At 38.8% G+C, this 5976-nt stretch overlaps 1 pseudogene; it reads left to right on the forward strand.

The window, feature by feature from the left end:
• The first annotated feature begins 3046 nt into the window (after nucleotides 1-3046).
• Nucleotides 3047-4328, forward strand: LOC120222983 (annotated as a pseudogene).
• The last annotated feature ends 1648 nt before the right edge of the window (nucleotides 4329-5976 follow it).

A 5976-nucleotide genomic window follows, 5' to 3' on the forward strand; every position in this document is an offset into this window, starting at 1 on the left:
GGGAATTAGAGCTTCAACATGGGAATTTGAGGGGGTATGTTGCTATAAACATTCAGTCCATAACACTTATCAATGTGTTTTCTTCCTTGATGGAGCTTACAGTCTAATGGGAAAAAGTAGAAACAAAACTTTCTTGTAATCAGTGTGATACAGTGGCAGAATAAGATCTGTAAGAGAGAAGGATGGAAAGTCAACTTTAGGTACAATTTTCAGGAAAGCCCACCCTGAGGGAATGTTTGATATCTGGTGAATCCTGGAGAGCCAGCTTTGGGTGCAGAGAAGAGATGTTCAGACAAAAGGAGTTTTACTTACTGAGGCTTTGAAGAGAAAGAGAGAGAGAGAGAGAGAGAGAGAGAGAGAGAGAGACTGTAGTGTGCTTGAGAAATGGAAAGAAAATTTTCCAACAAAGGTACAGTGAGAGGAGTTTGCAAGACACTGGAGCCAGAGTCCAGACTGTAGATCTCTCAAGTCATGCCAAATGCAGATCAATACAGCCAGTTATGAATTTCCAAACTTCACTCTGCTTGCTTTGATACCACTAGAAAATATAAAAAACAAACATGATTAAAATGTTGGCCGAAGAAAAGAAAGAAATGCAGTCTGCTAATTTAACCCTTGTTTTATTATTTATTTTTTGAATAAAGGCTTTTTTGTGTTTCATTTGACAATCATGGAGATCTTGATAGGCAACGATGTTTGGAATAGGTATTTCCCAAGAAGCCAGTGGAAAGGTCACATTCCTAATTAATGGGGTAGACCATACACGGAGCTTAAGCCCCCAACTTCTAATCTGCTTTCCTCCTTACTACATTGTTATCTTCAGAGTCAAGAGGGAAAATGTAAACAAACAAAAAACCCCACTGAAACCTGGACTCTTAAATCTGGGCACAGCTTCCTACTCTGTGTTCCAGACACCATTGGTGGTGTTCCTTGGAGCCCCAGAAAGCTACTCCAGACCCGCAGGACGAGTCTCTTGCTGTCTCACACAGTTAAGCACTGGTTTAAATCCCAGGGAAATGGCAGGCTGGGACTCTGCTCTGAGGCACCATCTGTTCTTCTGATTTGGGAAATGATTTTAGGGATTTGAAATATTCCATTTCATCCTGTGTAAAAAGCCAACTTGACAGTTCTTTTCTAACCCATGACCAATATATTCCTTGAAGACATACAGTTTCAGTTGAAAGGCAAGACAGAGAAACAGCTCAATAAGGTTAATTCTGGAAGAAAAGAAAGTCTTATTTCATGATGAAACTTCACTTGCAAAAACGTTATCGTAATTTTGTCTCTTCCATTAAATATATTTGCCTAATTGAAGGAAGGGACTCTTTTTTTTTCCTTAAAGTTGAAATATCCACCATATCTGAAGAGAAAGTATGCTGCTTCAAATGCAATATTCTGTTTGTACACAAAACATTGTTTCCAAAAAGTTAATAAAGGCATGTTTTGGATCCATAAGCATGATGGATGTATACACTTTTTACAATGAAAACATTTTATGAAGAATTATATCTTCAGTCTGCACTACTGTAAATTGGAGTATGGAGAATTTGCAGTGATTTTGAAAAATGCAGGGCTACTTTATTTTACCTTTTCCCTAACTTACCTGGGAAATTGAGGCAATATAAAAGAAATATACTTACATTTATAAATAGCTGTATCTCGATTGAATTAGTATAATTTGAGATTTATCCAATGAATATGGGCAGAACAAATAGATGTTTTTATAGGAAGAGTTAAAGTATTGGTTGGAGGCCTTGCTGCTTAGGTCTTTTGCTATAGCCACTATATTGTAGGTGGGAAAAAAAAGGCATTTTTATTTCCTTCATGGTGGGGTTAGGGAGTGGAGTAGAATAAAAGAATTCACATGATTTAAGATGTTTAAAGGGCTTGACATCAATAAGTTAATTCTTCATTTTTAATCACTTTCTTTTTTCTACAAAATGGAAAAATAATTTGCGTGTTAGTGCACATCATATTCCTTAAACTCGAAGTTCTTTAAACCAACAATGCAGAGAGAGACAGATGTTGTTTATTTATGTTAAGGACCTAAAAAATGAGACAGCTTGAAGATGGTGTTTAAACAATCACTGGCTAGTCAGTTTTAAATATGCTTCTTACACAGTGGTCTGTCTTCTGTAAATGAAATATGGGTGAACATGCTCAGTTCACCCATATTTATTGAATAATAACTGTGTGCCACACATGGTGCTCAATATTATATTTATAAAATGACTATGACAGAACACTCACTTGATGGAGGTTTAGTCTCATTTTCAAAAAAAATACTTAAAATTTCAGGTAATTAACTATCTCATATTTTTAAAAAATCCATATTTCTTATCATAATGAATTATCCTGTTGTATGCTATACATCGTTTTTCCTTTCTTCTACAGCTTTGTTGAAGAATAATTGAAATATAATAAACTATAAAGTATACAAATATGTTGTTTTGATATATATATATATACTGAGACACCATCACCACAGTCAAGATAATGAACATATTCTCAAGTCTTCTCTTTTGTCATCCCTCCTCTTGCTTATTGCCAGCCAGCTCCCCAGACCCAGACACCTGCTGATAATTCTCTCATTATATTCTAGTTTATACTTCCAGGAACTTTACACAGTTCTAGCATGCATTCCTTCTTGTATGCCTTCTTTCAGTCAATGTAATTATTTCGAGACATCTCTATTTTATTGCATGTATTAATGGTTCATTTGGTTTTATTGCTGTGTAGTATTGCTGTATAGATTGTGATTTGTTCATCCATTCATCTGCAGATGACCATTTTTGTTGTTTCCAACTTTTGACTATGATTATGAACAAAGTGTTTATGTTTATGTATACAATTCTTTGTGTGGACATATGACCTCATTTTCTTGGGTAAATAACTTAATAAAGAATGGCTGGTTGATATGGCAGGTTTCGATACAAATATTTAAGAAATTGTCAAACTTGCCCTGCCCAGCACTATCTACTCTGTGCCTGTCCCCAGCTGCCCCCCTTTGCTCATGCTCATCATTCCCTCTCGAAGTGCCACCAGCATGTTGGACAAATTATCCTACAAAGTCACTGACATCAGTCTGCCTTCCTAGGGGACGGGAGGCCCAGGACATCATGGGGAATGAAATGTTGGGCCTGATGTACATGCAGGAGATATACTTGATCTTCAAACCACTGAGGAGTGCCCACATCATTGCCTGCCTACATATGACCATGGAGGAAGCCATCCTCATTGAGACTGTAAGTGCTGAAGTGCAGAGGTTTAACTGCAACATATTCTCTCTCCAGTTACCATGCAGCGGCTGCCATTCTAAGGCTGGCATTCCAGTATACACCAGGCAGAGTGACATGGGTGAGGAGTACCTCTGGTGCATTGAGCAGATGCTGTTCTTCAAGGATGTACTTTTCCTGAACATGATTCTGGATGACAGATGTGACCTCACCAACCTTATTCACACCCACAGCTCCTGTCAAGCATCCAAGGCATTTCTGAAGAGATGACAGTGGGATCCACAATCTATACAAGATGATGGCCAATGGGATCCTGAAGGTATCTGCAATCAATGTCAATGACTCTGTCACCAACAACAAATGTGACAACCTGTATGGCTGCTGGGAACCTCTTATAACAACACCAAGCAGGCCACAGACATGATGATTGCAGGCAAGGTGGCAGTGGTAGCCAGCAATGGTGATGTGGGCAAAGGTTGTGCCCAGGCTATGAGAGGTTTCCAGGCCCATGTCATTGTCATGGAGATTGACCCCATTAATGCAGTGCAGGCTGCCAAGCAGGGCTTTGAGGTGACCACTATGGATGAGTCCTGTCAGAAGGGAAACATATTTGTTACTACCACGGCTGTATTTACATCATCCTCAGCTGACACTTTGAGCAGATGAAAGATGATTCCATCATGTCTGACACTGGACACTTTGATATAGAGATTGATATCAAGGGGCTGAATGAAAGTGCTATGGAGAAAGTGACTAACAAATCCCAGGTGGACTACTACTGGCTGAACAATGGGCTCCATAACATCCTGCTGGCCAAGAGCCAGCTGGTCAACCTGTGCTATGCAGTGGACCACCCCAGTTTTGTGATGAGCAACTCATTCACCAACCAGGTGCTGGTGCAGATAGATCTGTGGCCCCACCCAGACAAGTACTCTGTCAAGGTCCATATCCTGCCCAGGAAGCTAGATGAAGTAATGGTTGAAGCCAGTGGGTAAGCTGAATGGGAAGCTGACAAAATTGACTGAGAAGCAGGTCCAATACCTTGCTATGTCCCATTATGGCCCCTCCAAGCCTGATCATTACCACCACTGAGAACTAGGCTTGTTGTTTGCCTTTTAGATGTTGGCCTTGCTGAGGTCCCATCTCTCTTCTCTAAGAGCAAAAGGCACCAACTTTGAGATAGATTTGCTGATGCTACCCGTTGTAGCCTCCACTCCCCTCCTAGGCTAGTCACTCAGTCTTTAGCCTCTGCTGCATTCCTTATACTATTCCATGTGTGGCAGGAGGATTTGAGAAGCCTCTCCTCAAGCTCTGGTCAGGTAAATAGGAGATACCCACAGAGATCCATGAGTTCAAGGGTTTTGGAATTGCTCACTCAGTCAGTCAGTCAGTCCTTACTTAGATTGGAGGTCAGCAGTGGTGGTCATAAAGCCCACGCACTTTACCATCTATGCCCTAACTTGGTCTATAGACTTTAAACTCTTAGTTTACCGGTTCACTATTTCTTCAGCACATGGCAGATGAGCATGAACTATAATCAAAGGGCAGGGAAGAATTATTGGGAGTGTGAATGCTCCTGAGAGCTTGGTTTAGTGCTAGGCATTTTCTTGTTTAGATGTTTCTCAGAACAATGAGGTACTTTCCTTATTTCACAAAGGTTAGAATATACTGTTAAGGGACTGCCAAAAAAAAGGACAAGAGAAGTGAGAGGGGCCAGAGAATCATAAAAGCAGGCATAGATCTGCTACCACTTTGTAACATGATGGTTCCTATCACTACCCTGAATTGAAAAGATTCATTTGGTTTATAACATTTATAATGTTTATAATGTTAAAAGAGAGCAGGAAGGGGGTGAATGGGTGGCTCAGTTGGTTGAGTGTCAGAGTCTTGATTTTGGCTCAGGTCATGATCCCAGGGTTGTGGGATTAAACCCCACGTTAGGCTCTGTGCTGAGTGTGGAGCCTGCTTAAGATTCTCTCTCTTCCCCTGTCCTTCTCCCCCACTTGTGCTCTCTCCATCTCTCTCTAAAAATTAAATGAAATGAAATAAAATGCAATGAAATAAATAAAGAATAGGAAGGTAAGTAAATAATAATATTGGTGCCAAAAAAAAAGAAAAAGGAACAGATTGCCAAACTTTTCCAGATTTGTTGATCATTTCCCATTTCTACCAGCAGCGTATGAGAGTTCTGGTTGCTCCATATTACTACCAAAACTTAGTACTAGGCCATTCTTTTTAAAATACTAAATATCTTAGTTGGTCTGAGGGTTGTGGGTTATTGTTAAGCTGATTAAAATACTAAATATCTGAATGGTTTTAATGGTATCTCATTGAGGTTTTAATTTGCATATCCTTTATGACTAATTTTGTGGGAAATTTTCCATGTGCCTATTTCCTTGTATTCATCCATATATCTTAACTGTCTAATTCAAATACTTTGAAATACTAATTTCAAATACTTTGCCCAGTTGAAAAATTTTTGTTGTTTATTTACTTATTATTGAGGTTTGAAGATTCTTTACATATTCTGGATATAAATCCTTTGTCAAATATTTGATTTGCAAATAACTTCTTCTAGCCTTTTGTATTTATTCTGTTAGTATCTGTCAAAGACAAGAAGTTATTCATTCTGATGATGACCAATTTATTATTTTTTTCTATATGAAAAGTCTTTGCCTAATCCTGTATCAAAAACATTTTATCTTATGTTTTCTTATGGAAGTTTTATGGTTTTAGTTTT

Source organism: Hyaena hyaena, unplaced genomic scaffold (assembly GCF_003009895.1).
Source record: "Hyaena hyaena isolate Hyena2069 unplaced genomic scaffold, ASM300989v1 scaffold_933, whole genome shotgun sequence".
Lineage (NCBI taxonomy): Eukaryota > Metazoa > Chordata > Mammalia > Carnivora > Hyaenidae > Hyaena > Hyaena hyaena.